The sequence below is a fragment of the Falco punctatus genome (genome assembly GCF_963210335.1).
Source record: "Falco punctatus genome assembly, chromosome: 4".
In the NCBI taxonomy this organism is placed as follows: domain Eukaryota; kingdom Metazoa; phylum Chordata; class Aves; order Falconiformes; family Falconidae; genus Falco; species Falco punctatus.
This window is the reverse complement of record NC_137583.1, coordinates 21,385,923-21,411,918: the sequence shown is the minus strand read 5'-3', so window position 1 is coordinate 21,411,918 and position 25,996 is coordinate 21,385,923. Positions and strand designations below refer to the sequence as shown.

The window sequence follows — 25,996 nt, the reverse complement described above, 5'->3', positions numbered from 1 at the left end:
ATACGGAAAAGTGGCCAAACAGTGCAATAAACTTCCAGCCCTCTGCTCAGCTGCCCCCCAGCAAACATGGCAAAGAAAGGCTGATGTAACAGCTGGGGCTGCCGGAGCCAGGAGCCTGCACTGAGCAGTGCAGAGCAAGAGCAGGCTGAGGGTATGCTGTGATTTCAGCGTATCAGAGCTCTGTCTCTGCTTTTCAGGCAGCTACACCTGCGGGAGGTGCGTCTCACCATACCTCCATTTCTCACCCTAACATACCACCTGCCTGGGACAGGGGTGTTTCGTGGGGAATATTTGCACAGGTATCAGCCTGACCATATCCCGGTCAGAGCTACTGGGTACTCCAACAGCAGTGATAACAAATATTTCTAGTACATTTAGTCCTACTAGAATTCTCTCCTTGAAGAATAAGTCTTTTCTTTTTGTTTAGTTCTTCTGTAAAGTTTTTGCAAAGAAATGCGTGGATAACCATTCCTATTTCAGCTGTGTAAGAAATGAAGGTTTTCCTTGTAAGTGGAAGAAGATCCTTCTGACAAGTCTTTCCTCTATCACTGTGCCCTCACCAGATGGCTGTCCAGTTGGCCAGGCATTACACAGTTATATAGTTAATAAATATTGTTATTTTTTATCAATCTTCGGGTAGGAAAAGTGAGCCAGGATTGAAAACACAGACCTAACTCATGGACATGGTGGAATAGAGGGACCACAGTGGGTTTAGGGCAGTGAAATTACACCTGCACCTCTGGTGGCTTTGGACTGAGCAATACCAGAAGGGACAGGGTTAAAAATATATATGGCTTTTAGCTTTGTGTGATAGCTCCAGAAAGGACTGGGTCACCTCTGTGGAGAGGCTTCAGCAATATGTCATAGCTAATGATGTCAGTGCTGAGAAAAAGGTGGCAGTTTAAGTGAGTATAATAGGGGTAAAACCTCTAACCTGCTGTGCAGCCTAAGTGCTCTTGCTAAACCAGCAGACAAAACAATTTCTGGGAGAGAAATTTACTCAGTGCCCAGATCTGCTGGCAATTGCAGAGCTTCCCTGCTATTATCAACCTACGAAAAACAAAACCATTTTGGGCTAAGTGCCTGAATTAAGGAAATTAGCAGAATGTCATCAGTGTGAGGAGAGCTGAAATGCTGCAGTACCAGGGACCAGCTACAATATGATATGCTAAACAACGCGGTACACAGCAGTCACCAGCCAGGGCTTAGCCGGCTCTAAAGCAAGCATGAGAAATAGGTGTAATAGTGTTTGCTACCAGATGTGCCAGAGACTCTCAACCGAGGCACGAAGGGTGATCAGCAGCTGCACTGGAGATCAGCCGGGATGCACAGTGTGGATCTCCAAAGGCTGCGTCTGCTTTCTCTACGGAGAACTGGCCCACAGCGCAAATAACACGCTTGGTCTTCTTGGCTCAAGGACAGACTCCTTGGAAGCTATAAGACACTGGGGGAGGCAGGGATGGAGCACAGGGTACTGCAAACAAACCCAAATTCTGCCTGCCAAGACAGCTGAGACTTTTCCGCTGCGGGCTGGGACACCAAGTCCGTGCAGGATGCTGGATAGTGCGTGTGGCACAGCTGTCTAATTTAGGTGATAAAAATCTACGTTTTATCTGGATTCCTTTACAATTGGAGGAAGCACAATTTATAGTGAGGTTTGCTGTGGTCTTGCTGGGTTTGTAATTTCATGGTAGGATTACCAGAAACTGCTTGAAGAGATGAAGTTGCAGAAACTTCAGTGCTTTTAATGCATGTTTCTCTCACCAGATGTACCACACGTGCTGTGTACACCAAACTCAGCGTAGGTACCGCTTGAGAGGGAACACCTGGGAGAAAGGGATTTGAATTGGTAAAGTATGTGGTGCACCAGCATTTCAGAAATGGTGGCAGATATTTTGTGGTCCAGCCAGACCTATTTTTTGTGGACTGACCTCACAACGGACAAGGCAGTGGGAAGGGATAAAGCCTAAAATGCACAAAAGATGTGTTTGAATGGGAAACAATCACTAAACATCTAAAAATTCATTCATTTGACTGGAGGAAACTTGGTACAGAGCTTCAGCCTGAACAGCTTCTCTATTCCCAATGTTAATCACAGGGACGTGAAGAAAAAAAGGTGCTGGTGAAAGGTAGCTGTCTTCTCACACTTGCTGATAACTCAGCCTAGCATGTCCTTTGCCCAGAATAGAAAGTATTTTCCTCATTAGTCTTCTAAAATCCTCTAAAATCTTCCTCTCTCCAAGTCTATTAGCAGTGGAGTTTGAGCACTCTGGAAAGATGAACACACAGAGTCCATATTGCGGGGTGATAGCAACAGCTCTGATGTTCGGTACTCAGCAAGATGCCGCTTCATCAAAGCCCAGCCTCTTCAGGAGTTCAGCAGCTCTGGCAAAATTTGCTGTGGGAAGACTTCTCAAATACACAGGAAAACTGCTGAAGTGAAGTTCCAGAACAGCCAGGAGTTTAGGCTCAAAGTTACGAGCAGCGATGAAATCTCTACTCTGAACTGTGGTGTCCTGTACCCCTGGACAGTGTCCTTATCCCAGACTGCTGGCTGCTGGGGCAGACCTACCCCAGGGTCTGCTCATTTTGACCCCTCATGAGAAAGGTTCAAGCAAGAACAGCAGTGAGTAATCTACTTATCCAGGGTAGCAAATTAACTGCTGATATTTTATTTTTTTGCACGTCAAAAGATGCAGACATGAGATGATAGCCCTGACTCCCAGACCACCAGTCCCTCTGAGATAGGTGACTTCAGCCCCTTCCACACAGGAATGGGAATGAATAAAATTACACTGTTTTCAGTAGCAGAGGATCCTTGTTTTCTAGCCAGCCTTCTCCATGGCACAGGTTTAATAAGAGATTGTTTGCAGGCATCACCACAAGATAGGGACTTGGGGTCCTCAGGCTTTGGTTACAGCCGCAAAAGAGCTTAGTTCATTACCAAATATGAAACAGTTCTCACTTTTTTCTGAGGAATCTTACATATAAAATGGATCCTATTGGCAATCACATCAGGGTGTCCCGAAGAATAGTGAGTACTAAGTTTAGAAAAATTAGGTAGCACCTTATTTGTTTGAGATGCCTCTGGTGGGAGCTGTGATTCAGAGCCTGGAGAGGGTTATTGTGTACCTGGGCAGCTGGATCACTTGTGTTTGGATATGGCTAATAAAAACAGTTATCTGGAAACCAATTATATTAGTTCTCATATTATTATGTTGTGTAAAGAGCAGGGACATAACACTGTTTCTCTCATCTTTCTGCTGTTTTCCATCTCTTTTAACAAGAGCATTACAGCAGATGCTGTCAAGAATTTTAATAAAACAAACTGCCTTTCTGACCATCTTTATCCATTCCTTCTTGTCTTTATAGGCTAGAAACATATTAGAGGGTCTAAGTGAGGGAAATTACTCTTCTCTCTCACTCCCTCCTCCCCACCCCTCTCTCCTGAGCACTGCATGCTGTGGAGTTTTTCCTCTTGCAGGGAATCCAAACACAAAGACCCCCCAAATAAAGCTCCACGGGACATACGTGGCTACCTGGATACGTTGTCACCCTGACTGTGAGTCAGTCCTCATCACTGCCTCCTGCCCTGAGCTCCAAAAGGTTCTGGGATCATGGCAGAGCCCATCCCAGACCCCTTTGGATGCTGACCAGAGGGTGAACACAGGTGGTGGCAGCCGTAGCAGGGCTCCTGCCTGCAGAGCCCAGCCGCAGTAAGCAAGGTGGTGTGGCTGGAGAGCATCCTTACTGTGGGTAGGGCTGTGCTCCACCGCTGTCCTGAAACCAGCTTGGCCAAATGACAGCATCATCCCAAGGGATACTAATACAGGAGGTTTGTAATACTGAGTCACTGTGGACCAAGGGAAGGAAAAAAAAAAAAAGGAAAAAAAAAAGGAAAAAAAAAGGCAAGCCAGGAAATATGCCAATAACGTGTAACCTGATTAGATGTGGCCCAGCTGCTACTAGCAATACAGAAGAGTCATCACCAGTCTCCCATCCTCAAACAGAGCATGGAGGCTGCTGCTGTACTCATGAAAATCCAATAGTGTACAAGAAGGACGGTTGCTCCTTTCTGTCTGTGCCAGTGAGTCACTGTTTTGTCCTCTGCCCTCTCCAGGTGACGCCAGGCAGGTCCTGTCCCGGTACCTTTCAGACCTTGCACCGTGCAAACCTCTGCCTGGCTTTAGCGGTGTTGTGAGCGAAGGGCTCTGCATCTTGGTGGGGATGGAGGAAAGTGTGGAGTGAGTCAAGCTGAAAGCTGCCTGCTCGATGGGGACTGCTCAGCCAACATCATTTTAAGGCAAGTGTTTCTCCTACTGTGCCCTTCCCACAACTTCTGAAGCTGATCAAGTTGCCTGGGAACAAATCTTGGAAGATTTCAGTACCCAGCTATGCCAAAACCCTCCCTTGGGCCAGTGTCAGCACTTGGAGCAGTTAACTACAGGCAGGAATCTGGCACAGGGGCACCTTCACTTTGGGCTTGGGCAGAGGTTAACTCTGGGAAGTCACAGAGCTAGTGAGACCTTAGTAAAACATGTCCTGCTGAAAAAAAAAATATTTTAAAAAGCAGTTTACTGAGGCAAATTACTAAAACTGGAGCACGCTGTTGCAAATCACTAAAAATGGAGTGAGTGTTTGGAGTCTTTAATTATTTCTTTGCCTAAAATGGGACAATTAACTTTACAGTCCCTCAACAAATGGGTGGAAACACCTTTTGCCCTCAATAATAAAAGCCAAAGAAAGTGGTGACCAGCTGTACTTGATTCACCAGGTGGAGCTGTGGCTGGAGGTGCTGCAGCTGGGCAGGGAGCACACCAGGAGCTGCTTGGGGCAGAAAGGTATGGCAAAAGCTCAGGCTTTTGCTCTCTACTTCTCTCTGGAGATGTTAAAACCTTTGAAACTGATACATGCAAGTCCCTGTGTTTGTGCAAAAAAATATCTTGCTATGTCTACTCTGTGCTGACCTGTTCCGTTCAGCAGCCTCCTAGTGTTAAGGTGGGGTCTTCTGTATCTCTGGTGCTTTGTCCTGCACAAGTTGTGTGTGGTTGTCTTCTCAGCAAGCCGGGGAACTGTAAGTGCAATGTCCTGATCTATTTTGGTGGGGGTTATTTTTATTTTCCATGATTAAGCTATTCAAAGATACTTGGTTTTCTTGTTAATGGTGTGGTGTTTTTTCTTGCATATTCTGCACTTGTAGAAAGGCTTTATGTAAATAAGAGAGATTTGCTAGTTCGTGAATGAAAATAAGGTCACTAAATCATCTAAATACTGGTGTGTTCCTACAAAGTAGTTTTTTTGGTGTCCTGGAGATGATAACTGCCAGCACAGGTGTTGGTAGTTGTAAAACTGTGCCTGAAGTTCTTTGTGTCCTGGCTGCTCAAAGAGAGCTTGCCTCTCACCTGGAAGCCTAGACTATGGATTTGCCCGTGTACATAGTTATAATCAACTTTGAGCACAGCCTTTGGTAAGAAGGTATGAAGGACTTTCTGAGCCAGACCTGCTGGTGTTGGTCCTCCTCTGCAGAGGTCGGACGGGCTTGGCCGCACCAGGGCAGGAGGCTGGGGGCAACCGGGGTGGAATTCAGATGTTTTTTGTGTCTTGGTCTCCCTGAGCAAGCCCGATGCCAGGAAGGTGGATAGCAGCATCTAGCTGGCCTCTGGATGGGAGGTAGCAGAAGACAATCTGTGGCAATCTTTTGGAATAAACTCGGTCACAATTTTAAGCAAAAGGAATGTTGTCTTGTAGTAACATGCATCTAATACAGTTTCTTGGGGAAAAGAAAAATTTGAATGCCATTTTGAAGAGCTGATATATTTTTGTATACTCACAAGACAAACATCCTTCTAATGAAAATTTCCTGTACAAATACAAATGGTGCTTCATGCTCACATACTGCAAACATGCAACTTTGTGTTTCAAGTCCTCTTGGGGATGCTGGCACCTTGTTCTGTGATGGAAATATTTGCTTCAACTGCAATAAATTAATTTTAGGATAACTTATTGTACACCACAAGCCCTTTTAAGACTGATCATAAAGCTGGAAGAAAAGGAAGAGAGATGTGTCTCCTATTTGATTTAAAGCACTTAAGTTGTTATATATTATTTATAATTTTATCCTCAGCATGGAAGGTAACACTTCTAATACATGGTGATCAGGAGCCTGCCATCATTTGAAAACTATAGCTGCATACATTGGTGTGCTTTATTTTTCTTTTTTTACACAATAAAATATGATATATGGTAGTTGCTAACTTTATATAGGTACTGATTTGGGACTTTTTAGTGTCATAAAACCTCTGAAGCAGAGACTCATGGAATGTGAAGCACTGACATAGTGCCTCTGGAGCGCCAAAGCAAAAGCTGGCTGGTGAGGATGGGTTATTTGTGGTGATGTGGTGCCTGGAATTACAAACACTGCAGGGTTCAGTTGCGCACACACAAAAACTCCCTGAACTTGCAGAACTTTCCAAATACTGGATGCAGAAGGCGTGCTCTGACAACTCCCCTCTCTTTGTGGGAGAAAATAAAAGGGGGGGAGGAGGAAATGCTATTCAGAGGAGTAAATAGGCTAACTTTCAATTTGTAATGTTTATTTGAAAATGGTTGCAGTGTTGACTGAAGGACAACTAACTGTTATCTAAATGCACTGCAGAGTTGTTTGCGTCTTGTTTAATCGTTCAGATATATTTGTGCTGCAGGAAACTGTTAGCATGGAGCCTGGTTGTGCAAAAGCTGTTGGAAGAGACACATGCAACAACTGTCCAAATCAAAGTATTTACCCAAAAAGTACTATGGCATATATGGTTTAACATAAAGCGCTAGTCCAGCAGTTGCTTGCTTCTGGAACCACAGACTTCCAAAACTCCTTATAAAGTGTTATATTTCCCTCCTTTAAAGCTGTGTCATACAGTGTAAACAAATGGCAAGTACTAAAACTCTTGCAAATCTTTGGCTGCAAAACCCAAAGTTCAACATACCTTGTGAACTTGATTTTTTTTTTTTTTTTTTTAATTGTTACAGTGAGCAACAGGGAAAACTTTCTTTTTAGGACTTAAATTTTCCTTAAGTTACTGTTTATTGCTTTTACACCTTCAGCCAGTAGAAATTATATTAGGCTTTCATTACCCACTTAATCTTTTAATGTGCTGTAGAAAGTCATATGAAAGTGCCAAAATTAGCACTGTCATCCTCGGTGTTGTCCGTTTTACTGCAGCACAGAGCTGTGATACTCAAATAATATACCTGTGGTGTCTGTTACTAGCACAGCCTCCTGGTCTGTTTGACTCGGACCTCACAAGCATACAGATTCATTATACACATTTTTCTCTTCCGAGAATGTATACATTTGGAGCATCAGCCATTTATAGAACATAGCATAAATAAAGCAGTGATTTTTTTTCATTCTCTACCCCTTATGCTAACGAAAATTACTGAGGAAGGAAAAAAAAAAACCCACAGAAAATGCAGTTCCCCCAGCATTATTCACATTGCAGCAGACAGCACAATTCTGTACTTACAGATCTTAACAGTGAAATGTCTCAGGATCTTTACAATTTTCTGCAGAACTGTTTCAAGCTCTCAGCAAGCCACAGTGTTCATCGAGGCAGAACGGAGCCGTATGGAAGGTCTATGCAGCTGGGAGATAATGGAACTATTTTCCCAGCTGGGACTACAAGCCTTTTATCCACTGAGCATTGCGTGTCTCTTCACTGGTATTAACCGTGAAATACACTGCTTTCCCGTTGTACTCGTGCTAGGACCCGCACAATTAGTGCTTGAATCGGATAAACAGCTACTACAGTTTATGCATATTTCTTGTCTGGAGATCTTGAACGTATAAAAATTAGCTCTGCGTTGATCATCCTTCAAGAAAGCTGAGAGAGCAAAAGCGCAGCTGTCACACTAGTAGCAGAAAAGATTAAATGTGCTCTTGCCATTCTTTTCGTACAAATATGAGCTTCTGTCAGGTAATCAGAAACCTCTTTTCTTGAAAACTGGGTCAGTACTCGGTATTAGGTTTAGAACAGGAATGGAAATAATTTTATTTAGTCCTGGGTCCCACAATTGCTTCCTGAGCTCCACAAGATTAAGCTCATAGGATGCAAGTTGACACGCAGATTACATCCCAGCGCCGACTGCCCTCTCCAAACATTTAACTACCCCTCCATTTTTTCCATTAAAAAAAAAAAAAAAAGCAGGGGGAACAACTTGCTTGTCTAAAGTAGCACAGACATAAATCCTGATTACACGTAAACTTCAAACCTTCTTAGATTTCCATTTTTCCTCTTGGGACTCCTTCAGCAGAGATCAAATGCAAAGCTCAGACAGGGGAATGCCTTTCCTTTAGTAAGCAAAAGTTATTTGTATTCACAGGGGATAGAAGTGGAAACAGCAGTTTTCTGAATGTTTCTGCTAAGGAAAGTGCAATTGTGTCACAGGCATTGCTTCACAACATTTTAGTGTAATCTCAGTGTAAATTCATTAGTTTGTAATGGGTTTAATTGCCTGCCTGTCTGAGCAATGGCAAGTGGAGACGATGTGGAAGTCGGGTGGCAAAAACACACAGTGGCACAAGGATGCCCAGAGTAGACCAAGACAACAATTCAGTCAACAGAAGAGGAGGAATGGGTTTGAATTTTCCCCACCTATACCCTGGGAGCACATTCTTGCATCCCCTGATTTTCCAGCACAGCTGCTGATGGCGGAGTGCTTGCACCAGGAACTTGATGGCATCTCCTCGATAGCTCTGCTGTGGTACCAATCGCTTTGGGCCACTTTCTCTCTCCCTCTGATGTGGTTTGGATGTGCTGAGATGCACAGTCATTGCTGAGTGGCAATGGTGAGGTTGCTTTTACTTGAAGTGGCTGTTGAGATGCCCTTGAAGAAAGGTGAAGTAACAGTAGCAGGAGAGAAGGTGCTGATGTTGTCCTTCCTAAGAACAGAGAAGAGGAGGAGGTTCTGTCATTCCTTTGCAGAGGAGAGTCGTTCATTGGACCTGATTTAAGTGATCCAGGTTCAACCCAACCTCCTTGGAGGACTTCTCTTATGACCTTGGAAGCACCTCAGCTGTCCTGGTCTGCTCTTCATTTGTAAAACTGGGACAACAGGACTATGGGAGCTCATGGGATGTACATAGAAATGCCAAGCATCCCATGCCTGCCCCGCGAGGATAGCGTGGCGAGCGCTCCCCTCCTGTTTCAGAGCTCTCCTAGCCATCTTCCTGATTAACATAAGCAATTTTACACTTCCATCGTGTGAACTTCTCAAATGAGTTTTACCGACAATTAATTAAGCCTTGCAGCACCTTCTAAAGTAGACAGGCATTATAATTAGCTGTTCTATTTTTAATTAGAGATAAGATTTGAAATGGAATTTTAGGTATTTCCTCATTAAAATCTTCTTTTAAATAACATCAGTGCTTTTTCGAAGTTGTACCAAGAGTAAATAGGCAAAGAGTTGCTTACAACAGATTAAAGTTTCTCATCACTGATTTTAAAAATTTACTAAAAATCTGATCTTTTCTATGTCAAAACAAATTATCTTGCTTATGCGTTGGTTGTCTGACAAAACTGTGCGAGCAGAACTTCTCAGCTGCTGAAGAAAATAATGCTGTTAAAACTTGCCCATTTCCAACTTGGAATGGAAAAAAAAGTTTAGGCATGTCCCTTCTAAAGGTAGATTATTCATTTCGAGGTCTCATGTTTTCATTCGGGAAAGACTTGTAACACCCAAGTGCCTGAATTTTGAACATCTAAATTGTCTTTTTATTAAAACTTCTGAAGTTCTGATTTAGATTTTCTGAACTATGCCATACCCTATTAAAGATTATGCCTATATCTTTTAGAAATTACACAGAAAGTGATGATAAAGTTGAACGTCAAAACAGCTTGTTCCTAAAGGTCAAGATAAGACATTTCAATGTTACCAAAATGTTGCGGGTTTGCCCAGTTTTCTTGCAAAACAAAATCTCATTGATGGTGACATTTCTTCGTCAAATGTTTTATTTTTGAAGAATTGCCGTATTCTGGCAGAAGAAGCTGTCTAACAGTTGTTTGGTGTTTTTTTGGGGGTTTTGTTTGTTTGTTTGTTTTTAAAGAAAAAACCACCACTGATCAAAGAAACCTCCTTAGCATGCATAACCTTGTGTTCCCAGCAGTCAGGAGCCCCTTAAACAAACCTTTCCAACCATTAAGCCTTCTTCCTACTCCTGTTCAGGTTTGGACAGTGTCAGAGCATGGGCGATGGCTGCTGTGTTGTAAAGCAATCTGGGGGGAGGCTCGAGCAACCTCAGCAGTCTAGGATGGGGCTCCAGTCACCCCAGAAGTTGGCCCTGGATTATAGAGTGGCAAAAGTTTCCCTAGCTCAGAACGAGCTGCACAAAGTCCTTGTGTAGCTTTCAGGACACTGTTTTAGGCTAAAAATAACTCAGAGATAGGAACTTGTCTATAAACTAGAGAGCAAATAGAATCTGGAGCATAAACTTGAAGACAGAAGTGAATTAACAGGAGTTGGGCCAAGGTGTTTCTTGCAAAAACTCTGCTGAGGAAGGGTCTGGAAGAGGCTTTCTCTTCTGTTTCCTCTGTAAAAATTGGAGATGCCTTCAAATCATAGATGTGGGGGTTTTGTAAGAGCTGTCACTATGCCCTCAAAAGGAGAGCAAGCTTTCCAGCTTACTGCTGACTTCTTGTCGCTGTGTTGGGTTTTCTGTCTCTTTTTTTACACACAGTAGATAAATTCGAATTGTCTTTAGCAACATTTTAAAGTGAATTAGATCAAGGACTAATATGATCTAGACTCTTTCTGCTGTGCTCAGATGGCAACTTGTCCTTGAGCTAGTTCCTACATCACAAAGGCAAAATTTAAGGCTTAAGATGCAACTCCTTTGAACAAAGGAATGTGATTGCCTCCCGTGAGGTGCTTTATTCAGGCATTGCCACCTACTGCTTTGAAACTCGCGTATTGAGCAACCTAAATTGTAATTTGGCATTTATGCTGTGCATAGGATTTTTGGTTACTCTAAAATCTTCAATCATCTTTATGAATCCATAGGCACTGCTCAAGTAAGATTGGGAGTGAATTTTGCAGGGTTTATCCAGCAGTCATTCCAGAGGCAAAACTACTAGGCTGAGTTACAAACTAAATAAGTTTGGATACAAGTGGCTCAACTGCAGGCATCCTGTGTGATGTTGGAGAAAGTCCCTACTTAGAGCTACCGCTCACTGCTTTTGTAAAACTTCACAGCGTCCCTGTGTACTGCCAGCAGGTAATTACTTTTCAAATTATTGGCTTAGTTTCTCCTCAATCCTGTTAGACTTATTCTGCAATAAATTGCAGCACACGCTAATAGCAAACTAAATGCTAGATAAATGCACCTTTGTGACTTTTTTTTTTAAATAGAGAAGTAAGCTATATAATTTCAAATTAATGAGTTGTACCGCCTTTGTCTTGTGATGTTCCTGAGAGTCTTGTCAGAGACACATTGGGAAACACAGATGATGGAAACTTGCAGGCTAAAATTCATAGTAACTCATTTGAATTACAGGAAAAATTAGAATTTACTAATGAAGTTCATTGAGCCACTGGACAAGCTGGGTAGTTGCACTGTTCAGGCACTGGTGTGGGATCTGATCTTGCATAAAAGAGGCCCTGAAATCACACAGGAAAATGGACTGTTGTACCTGGAGTTCCTCAAAAACTCTGCTGCTGGAGCCGTGCTATTTCCCTTCAGCAGAGTGAAAACTAAGAAACCCAAACAAAACAAAACCACCTGTATTTTTGATGACTTACAGGCAAGAGACTATTGCTAGGAAGGGAGGGGATACGATCACTCCAGCAATGAAGTGGGCAAGTTACCAGAGAGCAATAATTAAAGTCATGCGTTACTACTGCTTCCATACATCATCGCTTGATTTGGCCACTCAATGAGATTAGTCATTTTTACAGTGTGTTACAGCTTTACATCTTTAGATGTACATTTTTCATCTTTAGATGGCAAATCAGCTCATAGACCTGGGCTGCAGAGCAGACCCACATCTCAAACAAATAGTAATGTACGTGTGTCCTTCTTGGAGTTATTTCTGCAGTCTTTTGGAAAAGAGGAAAGGAATTTACTCTGGAAGCAGTGTTCACTCTTTTGTTTACAGACATTTAAAAAATTATTTTTAAAACTTCGTTATGCTCTTACCATGCGACTGGGGAGAGCACAAAATCTCAGTAGCATGTCTTCTCTGTGTTTTAGCACTGAGAGTCATGTGGAAGAATGTTAATACAGAAGAATCTGTGTAATCTATAGGAAATACACCTTAATATAGAACAGGTATTTTTTCTGTTGTCTTTGTAGATATTCTTTATTGTTTGTTTCTTCCCCCTCCAAAGTAAAAGAGAAGGGATCTGCAGGTTTAACGCAATTGGTTTGATCAAGGTGTGCATTTAGCTGTCCTCTGCCAAATGTAAAGAGACACAATTAAAAGTATTGAACTTATTGGCCTCTTTCACACTAGATCCATTGAAGAACCAGAATTAGACTACTTCAGGCCTTGTTTGTATTCCACAAAACTCCTTCCTCTGAGCTTCAGGCTGTCTCCTCCATCTAATTTGTTTAGGTCTCCATTTTATAGTGACTGAACAGAATTATAGACAACCTCAGTCATAGACTGCACTCGGCAATGCTTTGACAACACGGGGGGTAATTAATTTCCAGCTACACATACAAGCACTTATGCACACACACACATAAATAAAGTAGAAAGCAAGCCCTCTGAACTCTTGAGACCCTACCCTCCACAAAGAGGATGAGAGGGGGAAAGAAACGGTTCAGCGATGTTGTTAGTCCTTGTGCTAAAGTGCCACATTGATCTCTGTCTCTAGAATAAATGCGAAGGTTTAATGGGTGTTAATCCTTGCAAAATGAGCTGCTTATTAATGATCACTCCAGCAAAGGTGACCTCTGGAGCCATGAATAATGCTCGGCGTAGAGCCTAAATGGTTCCTATGCTTTCATCTGATCTGTGTTATTTTCTGATGCCGCTTCACTTTTGCCACATGGCAATGGATTTGAAAACTTTTTGTCCTCTACAGACACCTGGTTCTGACTGAGAGTGGGAAATGCTCAAATCAATACCTGTAAGCTTATCTATAATGGAACTGGAAGCTCTATAACCCTGGGACTGAAATGTCAGGCCCGTTTGGAGATAATTGGACAAGGAAATTTTAAAAGTATAAGCAAAAATAAGTACAAAGGCTTTTATTACAGTTATTTTTGATATAACTGGTAGTGTGATTGAATGTGGGTGTCTGTTTTGAACGCATAGCCAGCTGCAACCACTGTTGAACTGCCTTTGCTATCGAGACAATTACAGCGTTCTTCGTGATATTTTCAATGCCTCAGAATGGCTTCATGACTAACTATAGCATGATTTTCTATTCATAGCAATTGGGGGGCTTGCTTGTCTGTTTTGTGGGTTTTTTTTCTCTCCAGGGTTTTGTGTGGGGCTGTGGTGGTTTGTTGTGTTGTGTTTGTTGCTTCCCCCCCCTGCCCCACCTTGTTAAAAACAAACCAGACAAAACTGAGAAAAAAAGTTGTGTGTTTCCAGATTTTTAGGGTTGTACCTTCCTGGGTGTGAAGTATCAGATAAGTGGGTCACTTTTTGCATTGATTTTTCTGAAGGGACAGAAAACTAGAAGAATGGAGTCTGGGAATTACAATGAACTTTCATTACTGCACCTCACAATTCTGCTAAATAGTAGTGGATCAATGTCCACCACCAGTGCTATGTGGAGGAGAAGACTACAAAGACATCACCAGCTATAAGTATAGGGTACTAGATGTCACATAATGGCTATCAGCTGGAAGTAGTCAATCAGCTGTGAGAGGGAGCCCAGAAAACTAAAGTAGAATAATTCATAAAACCTCTCCATTTAAAGAACTTTATGTAGTTACACACTAAGTTGCTCCTTTCAAGCACAGCTTTCTTTTATCTAACACTTGGCATGCTCTTCGGGGGTCATGTTTTGCAAAAGTGCTCACAGATGTTACCTATTCCCACTGCAGACACATCTCTTTGGACTGACATTCTGGTGCAAGCAGAAAGTTGTTTTCTGGTGGCACTGCCACTCTTTGTGACCCACGTCACTTTATTTTCATGAAGCTGCTGCAGCTCCTATAGCACCAGCTAATACCTGTTGTTTTCAATGCATATATTTTCCCATGTGTGTTCATGCATCTGCAAGTCCCCAGTGACTCTGGCATCATTACTTTATTTTTGTAGTGAACACGTAGAGGTTTTCTTCCAGATCTCATGGGAAAACAAAATGTCAGCAGGCAATGCTCCATCCTATTCAATAGAATCTTATAAAAAATTATTTTTGGCACAATTAGTAGGCCTTCTTAACTTTTCCTCATCACATTTTCCATTTTCAGATTACATGTCATTATCACAATGTTCATAAGAAATTTCTGATGTAATACTGAGCGCTACTCCTTGAATTAATAAAGCCGGGGGAAGGTTGTATGATTCCTGCCAACCCACGTTAGGATTCCCTGCTCCATTTCTTCCTCAGCAGTTGTCCTGCAATCCTACTCCACTCCTGCTTCGCATTGCACGGGCGTTTCTTGCACCAGCTATGACATGTATTATGCACTTGTGCCAGATATTCTTCTTCCCCTCTCTTTTGTTTGTAGCAATTTTACATTTGAAAACACACACCCCTTTCGGAGGGGCTGAGGGCAGCAGAGAGAAGGAAGCTGTCTCTGACACCATTCGGCCTTTAATTTTTCTGCTTTTTGGAAAAATGGCTGTTCTAGCACATGGTACTACTGTGACTTAGCTTGTGCAATACTATCAGCCCAATCTGCCTAACCTGAGACACCTAGCTGTGCAGTCTGTGTCAAAACACTAATGGCCCCCTCTCTACATCAAAATTAACAAATGCAAAAACGTGTGGAGAAAAGTGTCAGCAGGAGCTGCGAAGCCCTGGCTGTGGAGTTCTGCTGGCTTCATACGGACTCAGATCAAGACTGTAATTCTTGACTTTCCACATTCCCTGAGAAAAATAAAATCTTCTATAAGATGAGACTTACCTTTGAGTAACTTGAAAATCCATTATTTTATCTTGGTTTTTAATGTGTTAGGAGGGTTACTAATGCTTAGAGTGAAAGAAAATTAAAGTCAGAAGTGCAAATATTATTAAAGCTAGTGAAAATATAAATACAGGTGCCAAGGCTTAAAATAATTTACTATTTGAATATCTAAATAATAAGGGCTTAATATCCACACAAAGCAACCCCCAGCTGTGCTGGAGAAGACTCTGAGCCAGGATCTCAGCTCCTCTCTAAGGCCCCATCAATCCTAATCTCAAACCGTAGGGGTCTGACCAGTCCGTTTAGTGCAAAGAAGCATGAAAGAGGGAGAAAAGTGCTCAGCAACCTGCTGTGGGGGGTGGGGGTGGCACTCCCCAAGCCCCCTGCTGTGCCAGGGCACTGATGGCTTTAGGGGCTGTGAGCAGGGGATGGTGCTGGGTCGATGTGACGCCTGTGCACACATGGGTGGGCACGAAATTAAAAGGAGTTTAGTTGGTAACTTCAGCGGGTGTCTTACTTGGTTCTGCGGTAAAGCTTTACGGGTGTCTTCGTGTCTTCTCTTGGTTTTATTTTTATAGACAGTAGTATCATGGAGCTGTTACTTCTGTAATTCCCTAACTTGCTCGAATGCCTTGCGTGTGACAGGGTGGGCAGCAGGTGAAAAGCAGGTGTGTTGGCTCGGGTGCCGGTATGTGCATGTTGCAGCCCTGCCTAGAGCTGGTTTCAGAGAAAGCTTTCAGCTGTGCCAGTCTTGAAACCTGAGTGGGTCCGTCTGTGTGCCTTGAGGAACGCAGCCCTCATTTTGCCTTTCCCTTACAAGTTCTGGCAATTAAGCCCTTTTCCTAGAGATAGAAAACAAAATTGCATAGGATTGTTCTACATTACTTGTAATGCTAGCGTGTCCTACCTGTTGATGAACCCCATTCAGTTGACTAGATGTATCCAGTATGTGGCTTCCCATGTATTTCTGTATCTGCTTTATTGTAGGTTAAAAACCTACTTGTTCACACAAACATACAAAAAAAAAAAAAAAAAAAAAAACAAAACCAAAAACAAAACCAAAACCAACAACCAAACCCTGAAACAAACAAAAGAAAAAAACCTTACCAATAATAATATTATTAATTTGCATTAGGAATCTAAAAGTTTAGTATCCTCCTAAAAGGGTAGTAATGGTGCTTTGATTTCCAGGATTTCCAGGTTAAAGTTTGCTGAAGAAGTGAAAGTTATCGGTAACTATATGCATGAATTGCAGCAAGGAAGGATCCATCACTGATAAGATATTAATCCAAGCATCTGCTTACCTGCTTTCCAGCTGGGGCACAAGTGCAAGGAAGCAGATAACTGTTGATTACAGAGACACAGGTTAGAGAATATTAAAAATGAAAGAAAGAGGAGCGCTGATGTAGATTCACTTGACCAGCTAAATGACCTGGTATTCTAGTTAGTGCTAAGGTATTAGGAATTATAATTTATATATCCTGCATCATAATCACAGTTCCCACAGAGGCAGATATAGATTAAAAAGTGGATTAAAACCAGAAAATGTGTTCGCTGTTTCTGCATCATCATTGGATCCTTTAAAGGCTTTAGTCTCCCTTCTCAGCGCACTTCAGCACTGGAAGAAAATGCTGGGTGTAAGCTTTAACATGTATCCATCTTCATCTAAAAGAGGAAACAAAAGTTCTTTTTAAAAAGATGTATATTGTGGCAGTTCATCTAAACTACAGCCAGATTAGACTGCGCTGTGTTTACTGTTAGAAGAATATACCAAAAAGCCTTCAAGTACTATTGCTCCTTGTGCTACCTCCTTATTACTCTTGTTCCTTCATTTTAAGCTTGGCATTGATGTCAACGGTATTAGATCAGTGTAAAGGAATAATTTAACCAGCTCTATGTTTATCCATCCAGCCGGTTTCCCCAGGGCTCACCAGGCTGATGTTTGAGCATCTCTGGCTTTAACACCATTTGATCTAATTGGAAATATAAACAGTAGCGTGTCCGTGGTATAACACTTGCTGTTATATTAGGTCTTCCTTTAGGTAACTAGTAGATAAAATCCACTTATTAAAAATGTATACGTGAGATAGTGGATGGAATTTTATAGGTCTGGTTTTACTGCAGAAAATGTAGTTATGTGGGGATCTCAGAAGCAGTAAACCTGTACCTAGGTTTTTAAAGTACTGAGTAGGCTTAGATGAATTAAAACATAAGATTTTGCTGTATCCTTTGGATTATGTTGGAAGACATTTTTCATTTGGATTATTATTTTTTAATTTTAAATGGCAAAGAGAAAATATTTCTCTTTCTAGTTGGAGATAAAATTAACGAGAGGAATATAATATTCAGACAGGGATCGTCTGTATGAAGTCACTTGCTAGATGCTTTGTATAGAAATATCCTCGTGTTTTGACACACTGATTTCTTGTTTTCTGACAGTGGTATAATTTGCTTTAAGAATTGTTTCAGTAGTTCCCCAAATATTTCTTATGCAGCATCGGAAAGAAATAATTGAATTTTGTAAAGTTATACCAACCTTCATTATGAGGAAAAAGAGATCTCTTTATGTAATCCCATCAACTTCCCCCTCAAAGATCAGCTTAATTAAAACTACACTCTCTTAAAACAGACCATCGCTTATGATTATAATGAAGTTGCGTAGGGTAGTTTTTGTATCACAGATGATAATTTCTTATTGCTGTTGCCTTGTAGAACTGTAATAAGAGGTACTGTAATCAAGGATCAGTCTGGCTTTCCATTTTAAACCCCTAATATATTTCAGGGGTGCATATAAGCCTACAAGGATAAATCTGGCAAAGGCAAGGGCTTAGCAAAAGGCAAATCTCAGCTCAGGAAGGGTTTTATTCATGCAGAGCCTACCCAAAATGGTAGGGGAAACGATGGTTGTCAACCAGCATCATGTTTGTTCTGTTTAGAGATGTTTACAGACTCAGCAGGGCTGATGTAAATAGAAAGAAAATGTTACAAAGAGCTGTACCCAGTGAGACAGTCTTTGCTTTACTGGAGTCAGATGCTGTTGTATTTTTAGAAAGATATGGGACCATCTGATTTTCATGGACTCCTTAAAACGACAGTATTTAGCCCATTCTCGAAATATGCTGTTATTCAAATGGTTCCCAGCAGTTTAACACCCCATCACTCTTCCCATAATATAGTCATTTGTGTAAATCTTTGTATGGATGGTCCTTTCCACTATCCAAATCTTTATGCATCTTTCAACTGTGCAATGGATTTTATCAGACTATTAAAAATAAATTATGCAGGCTTCATACCACACAATCAAATCTCTGCTTGTTAAGTATTTAGCACGGGTGATCAAACCCCCTAAATGTCAGAAAGGTTATAGCCTAGCTGTGTTACCTGCATAAAATAAAAGCTTGTCTTGTGGGTAGCTTTGCATTTCCACACACAGGGCTGTTCTGAATAAAACAATTAGGTGAAACATTCACTTAGAAATTGCAGTGGTGCTTCCATAAAACTGCAGTTGCAACTAATAGGCAAAACACTTGTAAGGAAATGAGGGGTGTTTGGTCCTTTTATAGGATATTTTCTATTTCTGGGCTTTTTTTCTGGATCCTTCCTTTTGGTTTCAACATTGAGCACTGAAATCCAAAAAGATTCACATCCTAGAATGATTTGCTGTCGTTCAGCCTGTGTTGCTGCTATTCCTAGAAGTTGTTCCCCAGATTTCTACATGATTTCAAGAAACTTTACATTTTGAGCGAGTCAACCCTGCACCAGTCTACAATAAAAAAAGTGTTTCAACTGTGACATGAAATTACACAAAGAGGTATCACCCATTCTTAAACCCAACTATACTGATTCAATTTATACCAATGCAAAATCTCGCAGCTCCTCAGTCTACTTTTACAAGAAAAGACAAGAACAATTTACCAAGATCTTATCTATATGTTATGTTTACTTGTACCCATCCCCTTAATGCCATTTGTTTCAACTTGCTTATGGCAATTGTTGCACCGTTTTTCTCATCTTGGTGTATAAACTGTATTGAAACAGCAAACATCTCAAATTAACTTCCCAGTAGCTCATTTTAATTTTGCCTTGTGCTGTGAGAGGGCTGATAACCTAAATCAGCCTGATTGTTATTTCAGCTAGTAAACAGCGTATATTATCCTCTACATATTACTGTTAATAGCTTGTGCATAATCCTTGAAGCTATGTATATTCTCCTAATAATTAATTTATTAATATTACCCTTGCTTAAGCAACAGGAGATGTCTAAAGGTACCAGGGAGAGGTAGAACAAGAGAGGGCACTGTAGTGCCCATATGTCAAAATCCCTGATTAAGAGCAGATCAGACTACTATAACTGAACTTGGGGGAAAATGATCACTCAGACTATCATTGGGTAAATTTCCTTACTTAAACGCTTGATCTTTATTTGCACTTTCTGATGTCTTGTGAAGAATGAAATTAAGAAGTGTAGGAGTAAAATTATCTCAGGAAAGAGAGTGCGGTTATTGCGACCTTTCACTAGCAAATTGGTCTTTAAACAAAGAGACTGGTAGCGTGGCTTCAGGCATGGTATATGGCAAGGGAAAAGAAATGTTAGTTGTAGTAGCAGCGGTAGTTTCACATGCAGAAGGAGAAACAAAGATTTCCAAAGGTAAGAATGAGCAGGTGGAGTCACAGCTGTGAAAAGGTGCCCTGGCTGCAGTAGTGAACTGGTGCCATCCACACCAGCAGCTCCCTCATCCAGCTTCTCCTGATCCGCCTCACTCCAGCGATACTTCCGTAAGTCACGGGCAAAGGATGCAACAGATCTCCTTACAGACACTTGTGTGCATATAAGATAAACTGTCTATTATTATGACCAGTCATGGATTTACTCCTCTATCTCTAGTAACAAATATCTGTAATCAGCATCCACAGTTTAAACCTTGTTCTGGGAAAGGTCAGTACTGTGGAGGTCATGGCTAAGGGGGTCCTGGTGTAGAGGCTTTAGCTAGCGTTGATCAGCATGCCCTCTGTTGCCTTGGTGAATACAAGGGAATTGCCAGATTTGCACTGAAGCAGCACACCCTTTCCTTCACTGGAAGCCCTGTGTCTCTCAGCTACTCAGACTTCCTCTGGCACTAGTAGAAAACCAGAGATAAAAAATAAATCTGAAAGCAGAATCAAATCTATTGGTTTCAACACTGCTGAAGACAGAAATGGCATTGTTGCTGTGTAGTGCTGGGGAGAAAAATCACAAAGTTAAAGCCCAGTCTGACTGACAGTAATGATGGACTGGAGAACAATTAGCTGTTTGTGAGAACTAGTAACGCCGGTATGGGAGATACCAGGGTATTCACTCCAACCTGGAATATGAATTGGCAGAAGGAGGGAGGAAATGTGTGTCTGTTTTACTGCTGTGTTTGTGGAATTAGATTCATTATCCTTCGCTAGTTTCTGAGTAACAAGTCTGCTTAAACATCAGACCTGTGTTGGGGTCAGCAATTAGCACCAGGCAGGACTAAAGACTGTAAAGCCATCCCATTAAGGGAGTGAGATGGAGTCTGTTGTGAGTACAGTGTGCCACAGATCTGCAGCTGCAGCTAATCAAAGGGGACGTTTACATACGGAGTCACATTGTTCCTGAAGTGGTTTTCATGAATAGGTTTTATTGTTCTCAATCCCACAGGAAAAAAATAAATGTGTCTATTGACGCTGGTGTGAAAAGCATGTTGTTTGCAATCAAATTTATCTGGCTTGATTTCGAACTGGGCTGAGTTATGTCCGCCACATGGCTCGACAAGGATGGCTGTTCCCCTTTCGGGAGCTGCAGATCCCAGGTTGTCAGGAGCTGGCCCGGTCCCCAGAATCAAACAGGCTGCTTTGGAGGTAGTTGGCTTGAAGTCCAGCTGCCTGTGGGTAGCCTGGCTGTAGGACACCAAACACAGCATTTGCTGTCCTCTGCCAGGGGGACGCCGGGCGAAGGGCGATGGTTGTCAGCCATGGTGGCAAACCCCTTGGTGCTCGGGTCTGTTGGCCTTGGGGACCGCCCTGCTAACAGAGAGCTGCCAGCTGTGCCAGCTGCACGCTGGTGACTTCTTGTGAAAATGAGACAAGACTGCCAGAGGGTCCCCAGATGCCCAGGACTTGATCTTAATTATGTCACTGACAAGTATGATGAATCAAGAGGTTTCAAGGTCAAACTACTGAATAAAAATCTGAACTATAGGAGTCTTACGTACTGCCTAGGCTTTTCAAATCTCAGATCAGTGCCTTTCAGGGTCGTTGGTAATGCTGTGGTCTTGGAGAGGTCAAGACTACTTGGGAAATGTTGATTAATAAGTTGATTAGTTGGCTGATTAGATGTGAGGTTTAGATGTGGATTATAGTTAAGTATCAGCAGTAGTTAAGAGAAATTTATAGCACATACTAAGTATCTCAGTCATAGTATCTAATGATATTTCAGTAATAAAACCTTCCTTTCAGGTGATAGTCCTCACCGTTATATATATAAAAAAAAGTTTAATCAAAGGATTAAAGACTTTCTTTTTGGTTTACAGTCTTCAGTTCCTTTTCCCTCTGGAAACCTTAAAAAGACTGCAAGAAATACAAATCTTCGGAAAGGGAATTAAGCTCCAGTTTTAATTCAAGTAAAATTACTGACAGCATTCCACACACTCCTTACATGAACATATCACAACACCTTCTTAGGGGTATTTATCTTCATAACATGCCTGTGAAATAGGGATCTGCTGCAGTCGCAATTTTGCAGCAGAAACCTGGCTCGCAGGGCAACCAAGGGCTGGTTCCACCATAAGACTCTGACTCCTTCTCCTCTGCCCACATCTGCAATGCTTACCACCACCACCACCACCGCCAGATCCTGAAATCACCAAAGCTTCATGGCTAGCTCAGAGTTTAGTGTTAAAACTTTCCTAAGCCTATGGGTCTGTTTATACCTCTCTGAAACCAAGACTGAATCACGGTGCAGGTTTTAGGTGCCCACCTGCCTGCGTGGCCGAATAAACTGCACAAAACAAGAGGGAACAATTTGAAGCTGCTCTTTGGTAACGTTCAGGGAGACGAAGCATTGTCCCTTTCCATATAAACCTTATGACAGCTGCTTGAAACTAGTGCACCTCGGTGCATCTGGTAATCCTGAGCAAAAACTGAATAGCTCAAGTTCTGCCCAGACACACAGGTTGTTTCCTGATAGCTGGACACCCGATAGTTGTACCATAACATCGGCCAAGCTTGTAAAAGGCATCTGTGGGAGGAGGAAAACATAAATTTGAGTCTTCTAAAAAAAACGGCTTGCTCCTAAGCTGTCCTTCCTTTCCAATCCAACCTGAAGCGTGCTTTAAACTGAAGCGTCCCTAACCAGAGCTGCTGCCCTGCAGAAGACCGCTTGCCAAGCCAGGGGCTGTATTGCTTGGGGAAGGACCCTGGCTGGGTCCAGGTCTTTAGGAGGCTCTTGGTTTTTTCCAAAATGACAAGGGCAAAGTGTAACCAGGCAATGAACCACCAACACTCAACCACCCACTGAATGTTTTCCCATAGTGGTTTGGAAGAACTACAGTCACAATATGTAATTCATGTGTCTGCTGTGAGCCCAGTGATTATTTCCTCCTACATAAAGACTAGGAGCTGCTTAAAACGCTTGATGAGTATTGAACAAAATACAGAGTGAAAGTTATAAGAGGTTACCAATAAACAAATTCCTATAGACGTTCAAGAATTGATTTAGGTACAATCTTGTTTTTACTCTAGCTAAGCATCATTTCCCTTTCAATAATGTTAAATAATGTATATGCACATCAAAATGTCTATTGCAATGTGGAATAACCTTCTTGTTAGTGTAAATGGTGTACAGGGCTGATTTTTTGAAGACTCTGGTAGACGAAAATCCATTTCAATTCTTTTACTGCGGATCTAAATTTCCCTTTTTATTGTTGCAGTATCATATAACTTTGTCACAACTAAGTGCTATGGTACACAGTATGAGATGCATTCTTCTACACTTGAAACTACAAATGCCACCTATAGTTGGGTGGGATTTTTGTTTTATTTCTGCTATAGGTCTCCTTCTACATACATAATTCATGGCTTCAAATAGAGTTACTGAGAATTTTTGCAATAGTATTTAATCCCTTCTATATCTTAAATGAGATGTTTGATCTTTAGAAGGATTTTTTCTTGAGACAAGTACAGCAGTATTTAATTACTTCTGTCTAAAATCAAGCAAACTTCATAGACAACATTTTTTGTTAACCTCAGTAGATTTGCTTTTAACAGCACAAAAGAAGTCTGGCTCATGATAAGACTCTAAAATTCTTCTATTTTAATCCTTTTCTGACCTGCTTGTCTTCTGTAATCTTTGGTAAACTGTACAAAAAAAAAAAAAAAAAAGTTTCCTCGGTTTCTTCTTCTGTAATATAGTAAAAAAAACCCCATACTTTCTACCCAGATTACAAGGGTTTTGGTCCCTATCCTCCCAGGTATCTCTGATTGCTATTCATGTCAGTAGTAACAAGAAATATTTAAAAGTTTGAGGATCCAGCCTGTTTTGTGTTAGATTACAGGCAGTATAGTATGCAGACCACAGTTTACCCATTGCTTACTATGTGCAATTATAATTTAAAAATATCCAAATTCACGGAACAATTTATGCATGAGTTAAGCAGGAGGATATGCTGATTTCTGCCATCATAATTGAACGCCCACCTTGGAAAACGAGGCATTCATTGACTCCTTTCAGTGAAATCTCAGCTCTGTTGACATTGTTAGGCAAAATTTCTCCCTGTGCATATTTAGGTTGAAATTGTATTTTTGTGGTGGGAAAAAAACTTCCTCGCTTATTGGTGGTTGTAGAATCACAATGACACCAGTCGTTTTAAAAATCTTGCCTCCTTCCTTAAGTAATAAATACCAATGTAGAAATCACGGGTGCTATTACTAGTTTAAGTGCATGTGGGAACAAAGGCAGAATAATGTGACTTGGGATTGATTCATAATAATATTTTCTCTGTAAAAACACTTGATTCATTTTTATATTATTCCTATAATTAGAATGTAAACAGGTACAATACATACCAAAAATCCAGTTATTGAAGACCTCAAGAGCAGATTCTTTCTCCCTGATTACTCATACCTTTTTTCAGTAAACCTTCCAAAAAGAGTATTCAAGGCAACTTAAAAAATCAGTAGCATTTTATTTCAAACAAAGGAAGAAAAAAAAAAAAAAAACCAACAGGCTGAAAGCATGGATTTCCTTGTTTCCAATCTTCCTTTGTTTTGCTTTTGTTCTTTAAATGCACCTTTTCCCAGGGGAGGGGGGGAATCTATATTGTCCAATTTTCTTTCCATTAAAATCTGCAACAAACACCTACAGCTTTATAGAGGAGCAAGATCAAGGTAGGAATATTTGTTCATGTATTGATCACTCCTGCAGGGTATCATGCCTTTTCTCGGGGTTGATAATCTACCATCGCTTTCTGATCTGGCGAATTCTACTCCCTGAACGTTGTATGGCAGGAGGAGACTGCTGCTTTTTGTCTATGTAATTGCTTTGAAGATTTAGGTCTAGATTTTAATCTCAGAAGGGCAATATATCTCAGAGAATCTCAGAAGAAGGAAAAAAGTGTTGCTAATGGGTATGCAGGCAGCATTGCAGCAGCACTTCCCATGTAACAACCAATGCACAACATGTGCTTGAGATTAGGATCTGGCAGTCATGAAATCTAGAGGCAAAACCCCGCAGCGAGCTCTTACTAATTTCACTGCCTTTGGTTATAATCTGCCATACAATAATCTCAATAATTCTTTAAATATATCTACTTGGGGATCTATAAGCCCCTTCACGTCTAAGCCCAGGTTTCACGCTTGAAAGCATGCATACCTTTCTTCCTCCCCAAAAACCCTGCAAAATTATTATCTTTCCTTAGACCGCAACATGCTAATCACAGAGCCCATAGCTGAAGCTTTAATCCTAGACACTTTTGGGTTTTGCCATTTACTTGGGTTTAGCCATGGTCAGTAGTCAACATTCCTTGGCCCTGGGTGCACCAGTGAGAGCATGTCCTGCTATATCTGTGTGCTGGGAATGTATGTATAGCCCTTACATACAGCTTCACTCGTAGGGTTTTTTTTGTTTGGTTTTGTTTTGTTGGGGTTTTTTTTGCTATTTGTGCTAGCAGTGCCCAAGGGCAGTAAATGAAAGCAAGGCTGCATCATGTGAGGCGTGATGTGGCGTACACGTACACAGCAAAGGGCAGCTCTTACCTTCAAGAGCTTAAACCCGCAGGAGGCAGGAATGTGGGAGGTGGCAGTAACATCCCACGTGGTGGGGGAGCTCAGGCGTGGAGCTCATGTGCAAAGAGGTGCTTGGGGGCTCTGAAGGGAAATAGGGCTAGTAGGGAAAAGTTGTTACAATGGGAATTGTGACTCCTCAGAAACAGTCTGTCTGCCTTCCCTCCTCACACACAGTTTAGATAGTGTGATAACCTTGGAGACACCAGGAAGATTTGCGAGCCTACATTTGAATTTAGTTTCAGGTCAGAATTTTTTTCCCTTACAGTCATTACACAGAACACTACTTTTCTTGGAGTGCTTATTACCATGATCTGTCAACTAAATACACTACCTCTCCTTTTCTATTGATTACTGATCCGATCTATTTTATGTGTCCTGGGTAATATACTCCTAATGTCCTGCCTGGGCTGAGGTGAAATCCCTCATGGGCTATCAGGGTTATGGTTCTTGACTGCAGTGTAGCACAATTTAATGGTTTGGTGGGTTTTTTCCCTCCTCGAAACATTTATATTGCCAATAGATAGGTGTAATTATTTCAACTACAATTTTAGGTCTAGCTTTGGCATGTTGAAGAGAGGTGTTGGACAGGTAATGGATGACGTTGCTCTCCTGTCATGTTTTGGTTTC

The 25,996-nt window shown here is 41.5% G+C and overlaps 1 protein-coding gene across 3 annotated transcripts in view; it reads right to left on the bottom strand.

Annotated features, from left to right (window-relative positions):
* LOC308062777 (contactin-6-like) overlaps positions 1 to 25,996 on the bottom strand; it is a 169,137-nt gene extending 143,141 nt beyond the window's left edge. For 2 of the 3 annotated variants that reach the window (XM_080384700.1, XM_080384702.1), the window contains exon 1: positions 1 to 25,996. This exon is cut by the window's left edge and continues 23,261 nt beyond it. The gene's annotated coding sequence lies outside the window, so the exon portion shown is untranslated. The other variant, XM_080384701.1, reaches the window with a different exon arrangement.